We start from the raw sequence: 18196 nt of genomic DNA on the forward strand, positions 1-18196 counted from the left end.
GGGATAGCTTCCCCACAGCATGTGTCTGTCTCAGGGCCAGCTTTGCTAGTCCATCCATTTAATTCACTCAGAAAATTACAGTGAGAAGGTAGGACATAAAGTGACCCATTTGCCCGTTGCACTACTCTAAGCTTTTTTATTTGCTGCAGTATAAGTAGGGACCAGTGAAGAAAGATGATTTAGCATAAAAACCTGCCCAGCATGCTGATATGAATACTATGAATAGATCAGTGTTAGACACGCAGGACAGGTCATGACAGTGTAATGGCTGTCAGAGAGGAGGTTGCTAACGCCTCAGCTGAACTAAATTAATTCTCCCCAGGTCTCTCTCTGAACAGTTAAAGACACAAACTGGAATTCTAGCAATAAATGCTGGAGCGGGTCATGCAGGAGGATGATGGCTTAGATGCAAGTGGGAAGAGCAGTAGGAACATGGATGCAAGGTTAGCAGATAAAGGGGAAGAAGCACACAGCTGGTGTCCTTTATTCACAGGATGGCAAAGGCCGATAAAATTTTGACATCCTAAATTGAATTACCAGAAATCCAAACATGAGCATATTGTATTAGACTCCCAGCTTCTGCTGCCTCCAATGAAGGGGAAAAAGTGATTTAATTTTTTGGACAATTGGATTCCAGAAATCCCAGATACCCAAAGATATGATGCAGAGGATCAGTAAGCTGGATGAAATCATGGCCCAGGTTACAAGAAAACTATGGCAATGCAAGTTAACAAATAAGCATTTTCTGTGGGGGAAAAGAGGTTGTAGTCTCACCTCTGTTTAGCAGTGCTCAATAGCTTTCACATGTGTGCTCCCTGTCAAACAGTATGGTGGCAATAGCACAGCTGAACAGCTCTCCACCCTCTTCATACCGAGGCTGCATGCATCCTGGTGACATTTAGCACGATATTTTTGATTACCATCTCATATGCTAAACTGTTTAATTTGCAGCTCACTAAATGCAATCTCTTTAACCTTATAAGGCTGAGCACTGTTCTGTTCTCATTCAAATCCTCCTTATGAATTCATTCCTTTGAAGCTCACACATTTAATAGGTGAAAAATTACAAAAGAGAGAAAACAAAAGGTCTAGCTGAGCTCCTTCCTCTGAGTTCCTCATGGCATGTCACCAAATCCCAGGTGATAAGATTACAAAGGCCCTCAAGAGAACAGCAAATCCTCTTGTCCAGTTCAGCTGTGTATCAAACTTTTTTAAAACTTCCCCATTGCAGTGGGGTAGCAGAAAAATAATTCCATCTCCTTTTAATGGGGTTAAGTCTTCCTGCATTTTTACAGAGACCATAGACGTATAGCTACCACAGTAAACTCTACAAGTAATGTGTTTTCCAAGTGCCTTCCACTGGGAGAAAAGAAATTCTTTGATTTCATCATGATTTTTCTCCTACATTTACTAATGCATTTTCTCAAGCATATACTAACACTTTTATCCCTTGAACATGTTTAGACAGGCTTTCAGTCCTTCATTCATATTAAGCTGGCATACACATAAAGTTTTCCAAATTTAGAACCATTTGGAAATGTAATTAGTGTTGTTTGTCCTTACCTCTAAACAGAGAAGACAAATGTTGAATAAGACATAGATAAAGTAATACCTTTATTTCTCAGTTATCCAGCACATAGTTCATGAATAATTTAAAGCTATAGTTCAAGCCTTTCTAAATAATGAGGGGCTTTGAAACATTTTCATTCTTAAGCTTCTCACTACATACATTTTATAAGAGATCCTAGCCATTCAAGCTTCTTCCAAAGGTTTCAGGTTAGAAGTCCCAAAATGGGACAAAACTGCTACCATTGCTATATTTTTAGGACCTTGTTATGGCTTTAAATTAAGTAAATGTATCTTTATGTCTTGTTATTTATACTTCACCAAAAGCTTCTCTTACAAGGCAACAGTTCCATTCATTTAGGAATTTTGTTCAAATGCTTGTAAGTCTTTCCGGGAGGAACTGTTCAAGAGCTAAGAACAAATGCAAGCAACTACAAGAGTGAGAAAACAAAATGTTTGGCTGAACTCCTCCTCCTGAGTATCTTGTCACATCTCACAGAGTTGAAGAAAATAAGACCATGTCTTGAGAGGAAAGTTAGTTCAATGCACACTAGAATCTGCAGGACACCAGCAAGATGATCTGATGTGTTGCAGAAACATAGTAAGGATCAGGATGCAAAACTGAATTTCTGATCTTTGCACAGTTTGGTTTCTAGTCTCCTCATCACACTTATTTTACATTATTTTGTAATGTAAAACATTCTTTGGACATTATTCCAAATTGTTTGCTAACATTCAGGGTTTCTGAGGAAAGTACATTGGTGACAGCTTGTTTCACAAAGGGAATTGTGAGGGATGGACAAAAAATCCTCCTTCCCTCTACACACTGGAGATCACTTGGTGGAAGTCAACTTCTCCAGCCTCAGCCCAAGGCCTGCAGTGGGCAGAATGGTTTCTAGGAGCATTTCCTCGGGACTTCTGTCACAACAGTTCCCTTCCTGGCTTCTCAGTTTTCTGTTCCTATTTATCTTCTGGCTCTTTATGATGGTCAGCATAACTTGAGCTCTTCACACCAAAGAAACTGGGGTGAAGTATGTACATTCACAACTCAGCAAAAACCTGTGCAAACACATGGCCTCAGCTCATCTTCCAGCTTTGCCAAGCTGGTTGGTGACTTAAGCATCGGTTCTCATAGCACCTTCTGTCATTAAGCAAACGGAGATTTAAACTCTTACACTTAACCAGAAAGGAAAGCAGGCAGCACTCTGTCCAAACACTGACCAGTGAGCAAACTTGCACTCCCTGGAAGCCCTCCAGACATTGCTTTCTGCAGAGCTCTTCCAAGAAGAGCAATGTTGGAGCTGTTCCGCTCAGACCCAGAGTCCAAATTATATCCAATTATAATTAAGCAATATCATTGTGGAAAGCATATTCCAATTATATTTGGAAGAACTGTTGGGTAGCAAAAACCTCCCATAAAATCTTCAGAGATTTTTGGCTCAGTCAGGGAGTCAAAAAACAAAACCTTGTATAACAGCTCACCATTTGTTCTCCACTTTAAAATTCTGCCTCAGCACAGAGAGGGGAGTGACACAAAGAGATGAGAACTTGAACTCGGAGTCTCAGAGTACACCAGCATTTTTTTCTTGCTTGATTGTGTACTAAAACTGCCTGTAAAGTCAATAACTTCCTATGGCTTCACAGCAAAGAGGAAAGATTAAAAAAGAGCCACGGTCCTTTGAAGATGTGGAAAGCAGTAAGTGAGCAGGCTGAATCCTCTTTGGATTTGAAAGTCTATGCAGTGCTAACAGTTCTACTTTAAGGTGTCAAAATTGCCTTAAATCTTTACCTTTGTTATATCCTGCTGTTACAGACATATAATAGAATAGGTCTGACTATTCCAAACCATTTAGACAGCATCATTTTTCTTTCAACTTTTTGGGAATATAGCTGATTAGCACCTTTTGTTTGTTTGTTTGTTTGTTTAATGCACAAGCAATTTTAATTACTTTAACAAGAAGAGCATGGCAATGTAAAGCACAACATGTTACCACACTGCAGATTTTACTGTGGTTGGTGATAATATACAAACATGAATTTTCAAAACAAGTGAAATATTGAGGCCTCTGTTCATGCGGCCACTAAACTCAGTGCAAAATCAGGCGTCCAAAAAGGGCTTAAGAGCAGAAATATTTTGCTACTCTGTGTTTGGAAAACCAGACTGTGCATTTTAAAGGAGAAGGAAACACCAGAAGAAGGGAAGAGCAGGAGGCATCAGATAGATTGAGACCTGACCTGTGCCACCTTGGCCAGGAACTTGGCCTGAGCTTGCACAGTAACTCAGTATACCCCACACCAAAACACCTCCTGCTGGGAGTCAGCACCTTGTCCCCAAGGCTGCAGCCCCAGGAGCTCCCAGGAGAGCAGTGAGAAGCTGAGGGCCCACCACAGAAAGCAGAAATACTTCAGAAAACTTCTGAAATAATTTCTCTATTTTAACAGACTTGATGTTAACCCTTCCTTCATTTAGGTGCAAAGTCAAACAGATCAGTTAGACCATCACCAGGGACCTAAGCCAGCCCCCTTAGATGTCAAACTGAACAAAGGGGAGTGGGAGGTGGCAACAGCTGAGGGGTGGTTTAAGGAGCCCTTCTGTGCCACCTCCTTACTGAGGGGGTCACTGACTCCTCTTCAGCCTGGACCAGAAGCAAACCAAGCAGACAGTCAAACTGATCTCCAGGCTCAGTCCCAATCTAGACATACACTGCAGCCATCATAGGCTTTTGTGCCCTTGGGCATCATCTCTGGAGTGACAGCATCACCACCTTTCTCTCTCTCTTGTCTACTTTTGTAAGGCTCTCATGGATCTGGTGAGAGAACTTTTGAACTGCAGTGATGTAATTGCAATTAATAAGTATGATTACTACACACTCATTCATTACATTCAAATATGGCCCCTTTCAGTATGCCAGTTTCCTCCCATCACAGACATCCCTCGGCTGGTCCTATGAATTTTCCAGCCTCCTCCTATGGCACCATGAACTGCTATTCTGGGCTGCATAGACACATTCTTGGCATCTGGTCTCTTCCTTAAGAAACCCCCGCTGTCTCGTGGGGATTGTTGAATTAGTTTGAGGTATGGCTTGAGTGTTGCCCCTGAGCAGACTCCCATAAGTTTCTATCAGAGATTAAACTGTGCTTTAAGCTCCAGGCAGCTAACTTAATGGAGGGCAGGGGATGGTAGATTGAAGCTCAAGTGTAGCTGACCTTCTAGCTCATAAAGCAGTAAAGACTCAACTATCCTGTGCTGCTAATACAAACACCCCTGCCGACAGCACACAACTGGAGAGGCTGACATAGGAAGAAGAAGCAGACAGGCTGAGGCACAGGGACAGCTTGGCTTGGGGTGCTGGCAGGGTCCTCGTCCCTGGCTCACCTTCCTCGCCACACTGCACAGGCAGCTGAACCGCATGGAAGTTTGCTCCCAAGCTGACACAGGTTATGGTGCACTTTCTGGGCTAAACCATCACCAGTTTCAGCTTGTCTTAAAACTTGGAGTCATAAATTATTTAAATCAAGTCTTTCTTATTCCTTGGTCTGAGTTTTGAGCAAAACTGTCTTGAAAGAGTAGAACTTCTTTGGGGCTATTCAGGTTGGCACTGCAAACAAGTTGAACCTATGGCAAAACTTACAATGTTTTGCATGGGGACAGAGAATGTAACCGCTCTGCTGTAAATCTAACTTCTTAACACTTGCTATATAAATTTTTCTTTGTAACTTTTTATGGGTTCCTTAAAGAAATGAGACTTACACAGCTCACTGTCTTCAGCCTCCTGCCTGTCTGTCTGTCAGTCTGTTTCCCCACACCAGTAACTTTTAAACATACTGAGTAACTTTGAAAAAATCTGAAAATTGCATAAATGTCTTAGGAACTTGGCAGGCACGTTGAGAGAGATCTTGAAGTCCTAACCAAGAAAGAGGCTGGAATAGGAGTTCAATTTTTAATAAAAACCAGCCGATCCAAAGGCAAAACAAAAATCAGTAGGAATCCGAACTTTGTAACTTCTACTTCTTATGGAATTACTTGCTAGAAATGCAAGTGACACACTTTGGAATACATGAGGAAAGATTAACAATAGTTAAGCATCTTGTTAAGCACATGGAGCTTGGCAAAGCAGTAAGCAGGGGACAGGATGTGATAACCACATGAAAGTATCTAAAGCATTCAAATAGCGCAGGAAAGAAGTTGTGATCACTGCAACTCATGGCAGGCCAAGTATGAGCTAGTAACAGCAATCAACATAAACTTCTCACTCCCCTGTGTCGGTCTGAGTAGTGAAACATACATGTATGCAGGAGAGGAGCCCACCATAACAGCTGGTGCCAGTTCTAATATTCACATTTGAAAAGGATCATAATGATCTGAAATTTCACAGCCAGGTCTAAAATCTGCTCACTCCACGAGACTTCCCTCCTTCACACTAAAAATCTCATCCGTAAAACCAAGCTAATTTGGCTCCTGAGACTGTGAGGAAAATCCAAGATAAGTAGTCAAATGCCACAAATAGATGTGGTACAAAACTTGGAGAGCTCAGTGATGACTACAGCTTCATGGTGCATGGTGCTGCATCCCCCTAGCTATGACTGATTCCTGAGATGTAGACCCACACCCCTCAGCTCCTTCCTGAGCATTCATTTTGATCAGTAGTACACCTTCCATCCTAAAAGACAACACGCAAAGTTTTCACACCCACTGCCACTCCTCCTCACCAGATGTATTTTTGTCAAGTAGTTCTCTCTGAATTCCACTCCAGGCATCTGCATGCTGCTGTCATTTTTTCTGCCTGAGGTTAACTTTCTCGGTGTCCTGTTGTCTTCCTTGGTCCAGGAATATAATCCACAAGGATTTCAGGATCCCTTTGCTCTAGTGGCATTTCCAGTTTCTGACTGTGGAAAAAATATCGATGTGAGTTCCTTGAAATCCTTTCCCTAAGAAGTGTCAATAATTATCATCCTGGCACACAGAAAAGAGACTTTGGCAGGTTGCCCAGTAACATCAAACAGGTCTGGAACAGTCACAAAAGCTCAGCTTTCTGTAACATTACCTGACATGATTGTAAGAAATCACATATCTGACTTCTAGGAAGTTGAAGAAATGATATATTCCTTGCTTAATTTTGGTCAGCCATATAAGACCTTTTTGATACGGTGTTACAACAATTCAAGAAATAAACTACTTTCACTACCTATCTAATTGTTATTTCAGTGATGAAAAATAAAAATATAAAAATCTTACAGGTCAGGTTCACAAAAATGCCCTGACCAGAGCATTCTTTATTTAACATTATTGTTCTATGAGCTGTGAGGTTTTAACCAAAGCTGCACAAAACTTTCTGCAAACTCAGAGAAGATTGAAGGATTTTTTTTCTCATTTTGAGCTTCACAAAACCCCAAAGGCAAGAATTGCTTTTTTTTTCTTTACTTTTTGTCAGATAAGCAAAATATCAGAATTGAAATTGTTTGTAAACCACAGAAATCATTTGATTTTGAATCAAAGCCATTACCACAGTGATATATGTCAGTGTATATTGTTTGGCTCAGAGTTCCCTTGAGAGGCACAAGAACTTGAGTGAACCTGACATGGTCTGAAGGGCTGAACAGACTAACCTTCAGCATATCTCATTTCCTATATATGAATCTGCTGAGGCCTGAATTGTATCCATATTGAAAGTTCTTTAAACATCAGTGTATTTCCTATCCCAAGGAAAGAAGTTTTTCCCATTTGTTTCAGTACAAATTCAGAGTCATTAGGTAGGAAATCCTATGTTGAAGCAAACTATTCTCAAATCAATCTATTAAATTTACCCCAGAGGCACTCTTTCTCCATTTCTCAGTGTCAAAATGGCTCTGCTCTTCCTTTTAAGTTTGCCTTTATATTCTCAATATATCCATTTCTAAGATCATAATATAAAATTATCCAAAACTCTATTACATGTTCACAGTTTGACCAATGTATTAAATGGGGGAATGTTTAATGCCAGAAACACAAAGAGGAGATGAAGTAGGAGAAGTCAATGTACACTAGTAGACAATGACTCTGTCGTTTCGTACGGCACTGAAATACCAAATAAGAAATCTGGCCATAACCCACTGGTCAACAGTAAGGGTTTTTTTCCCACCATAAGACTTTTCTAACAGCAGCTACAACAAGTGATGGAGAAGTAAATCATATTTTTTGCTTGACCCATGAACTATACTGAATATATTATGATACTTCTTCTTAATGGTTGTTATAATTTTGCACCAAACCCCAAGACTCATTCAAACTCCACAAGCACACAAAATTTCCTGTTGCCAGCTCTTAATCAGCCCTAAAATAGACATTATAAACCTACAGCTTGCAAGGAGGCAAAGCATCCTTGCAAAAGGATGCTGTGAGAGAAAGCAAGCAGAGCAGTAAACTGCACCATGACCCTCTGTGATGCACCTTCCCATGGCTGATATCAAATGATTTCTGTTCTTCTTTGCCTCCCATACACGTTTCAGTAAATACACAAAAGCCGAGTATGTAAATGCACAACACCAAACTTAAGGGCTACCAGGAATTAAATCCTCAGCTGGCACAAATTATCATTGCTTGACTGAAGTCACTCTGCACTAGTGGATGAGCCAACTCTATATTTCTACTCCACCAGTCAAGTGATTCTGGAATCCCACAGCTCTCTTTTCTATTTCTACTGCATTTTTTGTTTGTTTGTTTGTTTGTTCATTTGTTTGATTTTGCTATCATATCTTCTCCAAACCTGTTCATAAAAAAGCTGTTATTGTTATTGTAATGCACACCTCGATAAAGATGGATTAACAGAAGTATCTTAATAAAAGAACACCTGGGATATTCACATTGTCACCGATTCCACTGTACAAGGTGGTGGGATGGATATGCATGTGCCATTCTGTCACCCTTACCGGACCACCATGAATGTTGTGCTACATTGCCCATATGCAGTCATTAGGTAAATGGCTGACAGTGAAACCTAAAGTTCAAAACACCAGATGCAAGATAAAAATCTGTTTATATAAATAAACTGGAGGTCAGACAGGACATTATAAGAAAACTGGTTTCCACCTAGCAGAGACTGATATGAAATTGAATTTGTGTTACTAAAGAGTTACAGAGATCTGAGAAAAGTATTACAGTACTTACCATGACTAGCAAAAAAAATATCTTCAAAATGTTCTTATATTGTTAATATCTTGCTCCCCCCTCCTGTTTTCTCCCTCAGCTTTTTCAAGAAAGACTCCACCCCAGCCAAGAGGGAGAAGTTGTGTGTCAGTGATTAGATGTTTTCCCTTAAAATGATCAGTACGATTGATTCTTCACATCAGTATTACTCAGCAGGAAGCTAAACTCTAAAAGCTTTCTGGTCAAAAGCAAGCCTCATAGCCTTCGATCTTTGGCATTTCCCAGTCTATCTGACTCAACTTGTATAATATGAAGACTAACAGAGATGCGCCAGATGCCAGTTAGTCAGATCAAGAATCAGAGGCAAAGCAAATGTCTATGTAAGTGTACATAAAGCCTCTGCACTTCTCCAGCTGTTTTCGGGAGCTGGAGCAGGACTTGCAGTACATGGTACAGCCCATCCTTTCTGGGCAGTGGTTGCTCGTATAGTTTCTAGATACTCTGGTTTTCAGGCTCTGCAGTCACAAAGATTATTTCTGTCTTTAAAGTACATTCATAGTTATGTCAAGGACTGAAAGGGGGCTGGGAATTCACAGGGAAAAAAAAAAAAAAATAAAATAAAATCCCTGATCCCTGACATGGAAGCACCATCTCTCAGGGTAAAGAAATCTTTCAGCACACAGTTATTCCTTTTTCTGTCTTTCTGAGGAGGGTATCTGCAAGGCAGGCAATGTAAGTGGCCTGTTCACACACCCAGAAACATCCTTTAAAAATTACCTGTGAAAATTCTCATTCAAAGAAAATCTGCTAATTAACTGAATACTTGACAGTAGGAGTGGAGGTACTCAGCAGCATTTGGATTCACTGTGGAACCACACAAACACATGATATGACAGAAACACAAAGATATATAGTCTAAACAACAGACCATGTCAGTCCCAGTAGGGATGCCACAAAACAAGAACAGTCCTAAAGGCAGGCTCTGCCGTCAAACAGTTGCCTGTAAGTTCCTCTGAGGTTCTCTGAACCAATTTCCACCCCATTTGGTGCTGGGCCCCATTTTATGTGTCTAACCGCCACCCATCAGCAATATTGCTGTCTCTCCTTAGTGCTGTCCTTGCTTTCTATCTCTCTGTCTGCTGTGGCCCAAAAACTCCCTGGCATTTTTGTGTTAACCTCCACTTTCACCTGTCATTTTCATCATGGAGTGAAGACTATTGGTCTTAGGACTGCTCTATTCACATGAACTGTTTCTAAACTGCTATTTCTGTATTAGTCTATTTTGATGGAAACCAATATTTTTAGAGTCCAACATCTTAGCATTCACAAAATTCTATTGGGATAGAACTGCTTAAATGGGTTTTAGCTTATTCACATATCTTTATCCTTTTTTTTTTTTTTTAATTAATTCAGTTCTTTTTAAAAAATCACTTTCTTGATACCAATTTCAGGTCACCTCTGTTAATCCAGTGCCAACTCTGTTATTGCCATTTATCTTACAAAAACTAGATTTTAACACGTGAAATAGAAATATTCCTCATGTCATTTTATAAACTACCAAGTGCTTATTCAGACTAAAGCACTGATTTCAAAATCACAGCAAGCAACTAAGACATAATTAAAATTTTATCCCTACAGATTTTCAGAGATATACATATATATTTCCCTTTCTAAAAATGAAAGAAAATGGACACTTGTAGTGGGTTGCTTTAGCTTCATTTTATGTGAGAGCATGAAGAAATTATTTCTTACAGGTACTAGACATGAGACAGAACAAAAAAATAAGATAGCAAACAAGCTTTCTGTTGAGATTTTTACAATTAAGATTTTATTTTGTTTAACACTTTGATATTTTTCCATACTTTGTTTTGTTTTCCCACTTTTTCTCCATTAGAGTAAGAATAGACTTGACATGTCTCTGCATTCAAGAAGAGCTTTCCTCCTGGGACCAAGTCAGTGAAATAGATTCACCCTTTCTCCAGCACAGTGATCAGTTGAATAAACACCATTTTACTATTTCTGACCCACCTGTGACCCTTCCCACACTGAAAACAGCACTAGTTAGTGAAATAAGCACCTTGGATAATTGTTTTAGGGAAATATTTTGTCCATGCTTTTAAATGGACTTCTCTATTCAAGATCCTTTAGGCCAGAACTTGTGAAAAATGCAAACAAAAGCCAGGTACCAGAAAACTGCTTCAAGGGTATCTATAGGCAGTATGTTACAAAGTCCATCAGTCAAAGACTTCCTAAGCCAGTTATAGGTATTTCCATTCTTCCACCTCATCTCCAATGCTAATGTGCTCTGGGTCACCTTTCCATGCATCCCTAAAAAGCATTTTATTATTATTTTTTTTCTCTCAGAGTCTTGATACCTTATTGTAGTCTTCACATGCAGAACCCATGCAAACAAGGTCAGCAGTGGCCTCTGCAAGTCTAAGCATCACTTACAGCAATACAAACAAGACCTTCAAGCATAAACGAAATGTTAGTGTCCAACACAAACTAACCATCCTCATGTTGTGTTTAGCTAACCCCCAACCCCAACGAAGTGCTGTAAGCTCTCTTGTACCTACACATGAAGTCTCAGAGCTCAAGTTCAGTGCTTGGGCCCTCGTCCTGCAGGAACCCTGGGTTAGAAAACAAGGCCAGTGTCCTGGCACTGTCCATTCTGCTTCTGTAGCAGATGAAAGGAGCCAGGACTCAACTCCAAAGTAGTGTCATTCCCTGATAATTTTTTTTTCCACATGGTGGTCATATGTGCATCTGGATGCTTCGGTTTTATTCCCCATGGGCAGTGAGCTAACTTATTTACAAGTGTAAGCCTCCTTCTCCTTGAGCTTAGGACCATCCTGGAAAGTCAGCTAATGGCTTGCAAACAGCACAGTTTGAAAATGCTGTATGTGTATATTCAATCTCAGCTACTTTTAAAAGATGATTGAGAAGACTCCTCAGGCACTGACTGCAGAGATAGAAAACAAGTCAGGACAGCCCAAAGCCATTACCTGCCATGCAGACCTGCTGAATGCATTGTGAGATGTAAGACCTGGATAATAACCAACACACTTGATTCCAGGGCCCAAGCTCCAACCTTCCCTGCATTTCCATGCAGAGACTGACACTAAAAAGTGAACCAAATCCAAACCAGCTTGTGTTTATCCTCTTTCTTCCTAAATCTTTATGTACTGTTGTGTCTCATCCTTCTCCTCCTTCACTACCCAGCATGTCCTATTGTTCTTATTTGTCAAGTTATCTAATTAGTTTGGGGCCAGATCAACAGATTACTCATGATAGCAGGCTAAGCAAATCACCCAGGAATAAGTGTTTACTGGATCAAGCCCTTAGCCTGTCAGCTCCTCAGAGCAGAGACTGTGCTTTATTATTCACATGCAGAGTAGTCTGTACACCAAATGTGTTATATACATAATTCATTTTAAAATAATAATGGCACACTAAGAATGAAAAACATGCCAGCAGGAAAGTTCACTGGCTGCACTACCATCAGTAACTCTGAGCTGCTCTCACACAATTCAGGCTTGGAAAACCAAAAGGATGATGTTTTGTTTAAGGCAAAGAACCAAGAGCCAGAAGAGCTGCAGTACTATACACAGATCTGCCACAAAAATTGTCAGGACAAATCTTCAGAACTCTCTGTGCCCCTTTCCCTTCTGAAAATAATAACAATGAAAAGGGGTAAATATCTTCCTGCTCCTACCTGGCATATTCAAGGGTAAAACCAGGGTTTGGACAGTGTCTTGAACAGACAATGTAATGTATACCAAACTTAAATCATATGTAATTGCATAATAACTCAGTTTTCAATGTAAGATAATGACACCTTATTGGCATTACTATTTGTGGATAATTTCTAAAAATTAGTGATATGACACATACTTACAGGAAACAGACACTTCTCCACACCAGCATGTGGGTGTGTGTGTAAATGCTATGTGAACCACACATTTACAGATCACAGAGACTACACCAGAACAGAAAATGTTTTATGAGAAAATATAAACCCATGACATTGACCTGGCTGCTGCACCATTTTATCCTGCCTTGACCCTCCAGCAACTAAATATTCATGACTGGCATGACCTCCAGGCTTTCCTCTCACACCCAGTTGTACTTAAGAGTCGGAGAATTAACCCTTTGGCAAGCCAACATTTAGGGGGAAGGGTTGTCTCTTCCTCTTACTGTTATGCTAGTCTTTTTTCACTTTGCCATCTACAATAGCCTGGCTATTCTTCTTTCATATTTAAAAAACCTTTATGCAAATCAGGCTGGTAGCACAGCAACCTAAAGTTCTTGCATTAATGCAGAGTATTATTCACATATAAAAATTCCATTTAAATCCCATTAAGGTTATGACATAAATCCAAACAAACTAGAAAATGCACAGTTAAGGTGGAAAAGTGACATATGTCTTCCAGTCTCTTAGCAGAAGAAAGCAGAATAAGAAACCTATTAGAATGCCACCCAGTTGGGGCAAGGCACAAAAGCACATATGTTACCTTCCTGCCTTTTAACTGTTCATTCCATTGCATTTGGGATTGCTTTGTTTTATTTTTTCCTTGATGTCTGTGTCCCAGTGTCAGTGGTCCTGGAAAATAGTATTTGTCTCTAAATACTTCCAAACAATATCCATTCTGAAGGGCCTGAGAGGCAGCCTCCTGTAAAACAACTGTAAGCTAGGAAAAAGAAAATCAGATTAGCATTTTATATTTTTCTAGAGGTGTTTCTGGGGTATAGTCAGAAGCAATGACACATATGACACTATTTTGCAAGCGTCCCAATTAACAACACTGCCGTTACAGTCTGGAAGCACCTACTTCTGTTCTCGCGTGTTCCTCCCTCTGAATTCCTGACACTTCATAGTAATGAACTACACAGCAGGGCCTTGTGAAAGAGTCAGTGTAAGACCAGAGATATGCTCCTGAAATACATAAAACACTCTGGGTCATGGCTGAGCTGAGGATATGGGTGAAGGCACCACTGCATTTTGGATAATCCACTATAGCTAGTGAGGCTGTGAAGTGCAGAGGCACTCCTGAACCCCCACAGCTGGTGTTGCACATCTCTGTACAAGCAGATGGTTCTCTCTGTCTATTATGTTGTTATATTATATTAAATAACTGTTATATTAAATAAAGTTTTACCCTATTGCCCTGTAACAAGGAGAAGGGGAAAGGGGAGAGGTTGGTTTGTTTTTTTGCTGCATTACTCAAGCTGCAGATGCTATAGTTAGCAAGGAAATTTCAAGGAGAATCAGGCCCAAAGTATGTGCCTCCCCATATGTTTGTTGTATAGGCAAGTACCGCATAGCGGGTTGTTACTGGAAAGTGTGGGATATATTCTTTTTCTTTGGAGCTGAATGAAACTTGATTGCAGTCTTCTGTCTTTTTGGTAATGATAAGAGTACAGAAACAAGCTGGTTCAGGCAGTGAAGCTGTTGTCTTGACTAGAATCCCAAGTTTGATTTGAATTAGCCATTCGTAAGACAGACATACATATGCACACACACACAAGCACACACACAAAGATTTGAAAGCAGTTCCATCTGTTTTTCGGTAAGACTGGGTCATAATTAACAAGAGTGGAGATATTTTATGTTTTCTGTTTGTGACCTGACATGTCTTCCTTTGTGTTGTCATTGAACACTTCTGTCCTAAACAGAACTGGTATTAATTGGGGATTTGGTAGAGGGGGGGGATAAAGGTTTAGAGGGGGGTTGCTGTTTTTTAAATTTATTTTCCTTCATTCTGCCTTGAAGAATTTATTTTTCCTGTCCTCTGTTCTAAGCAAACATACTACAAATTATACTTTGAATAAAACACATCACAGACTTCCATGGAAACAGCAATCAGCATGAGGAAAGAGTCGAAAGTGCTCAAGGTTACAAGAATACTTTCTGCAGAGCCATCGCAAGATACATGTTGAACCCTAGCGAGTACAGAAGAAGCTGACATGACAGTACAAAGCTAAATGAGATCACAAAGTTTGAGACAGTGAGGGAGGAAGGGGACATGTGCCCAAAGCCATTCTTTCCTGCCAATTATCGAATCCTTGACAAATCACAGACACTCAGGGTCTCTTTTGGATGGACCTTCAGGGAAGGTTGAAAGAATGGATTAAAGTGGGGATGTCCAGTGTTTTCTTGGACACTCTACACTTCAGGTTAATAAATACGTTGAATTAGATAAACATCTGCTGTGCGTGTGAAGGATGACAGGTGCCTACAGATATATGCTATGCTGACGTTTATAGGAGACACTTTTGGCTTATGTCCTCAGAGGGCTCTTTCAAACCATGTTGAACTGCTGCAGAAGTCAGGTCTTCTCTGGACTGTGAAGGAAAATAGGTTATATGGCAGACATGAAAAACATGGAGATGAAGAACATGTAGCTAACAACTCTGTTAAGATATATTTTTGAGAAGTCTTTCTTACAAAGAAAGATTTTTTTGTCCTTATTAAAGTGTTCTTAACTCTCCTCAACATCCAGGTACTAAAGGACTCCATCTTTTCTTCTGCTGTTTCTAAATGTTTATGTATGCCCAGAGACTTATCTAGAGCTCTGACACTACAAATTTGTCTTCCACCAAGGACCTCTGGAAGCACTCCTCTTCTGCTCCATTCTATTCACAGCTCTGCTGCTGCAGTCACTTGTCTTGCTCCATGGTCCACATCTCCCCATCACATACTTTCCTTTCTCAACAGATTTAAGACTTTCGTTCACAGTTGTCATTTCCAAGACTGCTTATTCTAGGTGAGCATCTGCTTCTCAAACCAAATCACTCCATAAGTTTTCAATTCTTCCTTCTATACCCACTACTCTGCTCCTTACTTCTATCCAAATATCCTCCCTTCTTGAGAAAATTTTTAATAAAGACTGGCTGTAATAAAAACAGTAGGACAGTTTGTACTTTTCTTCCAGAAGCCTCAATGTGTTGACATTATACATGTGTAAATTTTTAAGATTATCAGTCTAAAGACAAGAACAGCATCCTTTATTTTTTAGATCCAAGCATGTAGCTCAAAATCCAGAAATATAAGGATCTTCGTGGTCTCTTGAGCTACAGATAGACTGACTTGAAAGGTTTGCATCTCACTCTGCTATATCCTGCCTGTCATCTGTGCCATCTGATCAAGTTTTCTGTCCAGTCAGATCTGCTAACTGAAATCACCTTGTGTTTCTTCCCAAATCTCAATCAGCCCATAGAAACTAGGTAGCTTAAATATTAGGGTTCAAGGTCAGGGGTATTTTTAACATGGCTCATTTTGATTTAAATGGACTAAAAAGATCTTATGCAACGAGCTCAGCTAGAAGATACAACAGAGTATGAGGGAGAGCAAGGCTTCTCAAGAAGAGGATGTTACATTCACTGCTAAGGTTTCAATGCTACACAGTTCCTCTGCATGTGTGAGTGGCTCTATTGACTTTTCATACTTTCAAGTGCAGAAGTAATTTTTTTTCAAGCAACTAAAAGCCTAAGTGATTTGATCAAGGCCACAAATCAGCATTCCAGAGACAGGACTATTATAATGTTCTAGTAAGCCTGTCAGATTTTAAGCTTAAACTCTGGAGACAGAAGTCACCTTTTATCATATGTTTGAAGTGTGCCCAGCATAACAGAACTCAATTCATTCTGAGGTTTCCAAGTACTCATTTAATACAGTTAGTAAATACCATGTAGACTAATGTGCATGGGACTTTACACTTTTTTTTTTCTCGTGGGATCATAAAAACTTCAAACCTTCAGCAGAATATGGTGGGTCTACTTCCAAATGTCTCGAGCTACTTTCCTAGATTCCATAAAATAAAACATACCCTGCTAAGAAAAGTTTCCCATATGGAAATTTTCCTTTCAGGTTGTTTTGTTCCCTTTATAACTACTGGTGACAGCATAGCATTTGAGGCATAAGGAGGAAGTTATGCCGACTAGCTATTGTGAGAGGGGATAAAATAAGGGTGGGCAGAAGATGAAGAAAATATTGTGAGTAAGCTTAAAAGGTGTATTAAATCTCTTCACCTCCACTGAACCCAGAATGCTGTTAATTATGAGAATTAACGTGTTTCCTGCACATAACGATAGGTTATGTCAGCTGCTGGAGAGAGCTGGTCTGGTGTACCCACTCAGACTTTAAAGTACAGCCTACAGATTGCTTATACATGTAGCCATGAAATAAATGCTGGTATCCTAACCTACACTGTGAAAATATGAGTCTATCAGAAGGGAACAGGCAAGACAGCATTATCCTATATCCAAGAATGTACCCAAAAACAAACATATACAATCTCAATAAGTTATAAGAGCAACTTCATTTCTGTCATATCTAATCATCTTCAAAAAGTGCATCTGTTGACCTTATTAGTTTCCAGATCAGCTCTTCCCACCCTCTCTACCATTTGCTTAACAGACATATGAGCTTTGTGGAAAACTTATATGGGGTTCAGTTCCTCCAGCCTACCTTCTACTTTGCGTATCTCAGCGAAGGATTGATTGAGTGATAAAAAGGGTCACAGAGACACACATACTTTGCCTGACAAAAAACCTTCAAAAGATGGGGAAACCTTGTGTACCCTTATCCTATTGCCAGCTGTCCAAACATAACTTCAGCTCTGAAGGACCAAGACTCTGTATGGTTTGCAGAAACTTAGCCCCAAATACACCGTAAAAGTCTCAGTAAATGAAATTCAGTGCACATTCTCCTGTTCTGATATTCTTTTAAGTAACACTGCCTCAGGATACATTAGTTTCATTATCTCTGTATCTATAATAAGATCCTCCTGCATGACAGCCCAAGATTGCCATTTATCCTTCCCACACTGACATGTTTCATTTTGGTTAGTGGAAAGGATATGTTATGTGAACCACAGCACTGTAATTCCTACTCAGTGTTGTATCATGGACATGACATTTGGCCCTGAATCCTTCCCATGAGAGAAGGGATGTTGCACTGACTCAGAATAAATATTGCTGGCTCCTTCAGCAAATGTTTCAGTTTTAGCTGAACTGATCTAAAAACTTTCTTTTGGAAAAAAAAAAAAAAAAACTATTTGTCAGTAAACTATATTTATTAGTTTTCACTTCTAAGGAGCATGTTTCATACAGATAAACATCATGTTGGAAAATTCCCAGCAAGTTCTTCTCAGTTGTCAGACATATTTTGCAATAGGAGAAAAGCATTAAGTAGCAGCTTATTGCTGTGCACAATTTCTTGTTTGGCTGAGACATTAATCTTTACAATGAAGACAGAAAAATATAGACTCCATCCTTGGTTCCCAAAACATTTAGGAAGAACATTTGAATGCAGAATAGCAGGAACCAGAGTACCTGCACTAGATATGTGTGTTAAACTTTACAGCACCTACGGATACTTAGCCCCAGTATGATGACCCCAAATTAGCATCCCTACACAGTCAGCAAAGAAACTTTTCCATCCCCAAAGAGACTCAAAAACCTAGTGCTGAGTGAAAAGCTGCTTAAAATGGACAGTAAGAAATA

The 18196-nt window shown here is 39.8% G+C and overlaps 1 long non-coding RNA gene across 2 annotated transcripts in view; it reads right to left on the reverse strand.

Annotated features, from left to right (window-relative positions):
• Positions 1-627: 627 nt before the first annotated feature.
• Positions 628-18196, reverse strand: part of LOC106034211 (uncharacterized) — a 33363-nt gene continuing 15794 nt past the window's right edge. Inside the window, exons 6-7 of one of the 2 annotated variants that reach the window (XR_010830358.1) lie at positions 6277-6453; positions 628-888 (exon numbers count right to left, since the gene is read on the reverse strand). This is a non-coding gene — a long non-coding RNA (uncharacterized lncRNA). Of the gene's footprint in view, positions 889-6276; positions 6454-12181; positions 13381-18196 lie in introns of those variants that run through there. The other variant, XR_010830359.1, reaches the window with a different exon arrangement.

Source organism: Anser cygnoides, chromosome 3 (assembly GCF_040182565.1).
Source record: "Anser cygnoides isolate HZ-2024a breed goose chromosome 3, Taihu_goose_T2T_genome, whole genome shotgun sequence".
Taxonomy (NCBI): Eukaryota; Metazoa; Chordata; class Aves; order Anseriformes; family Anatidae; genus Anser; species Anser cygnoides.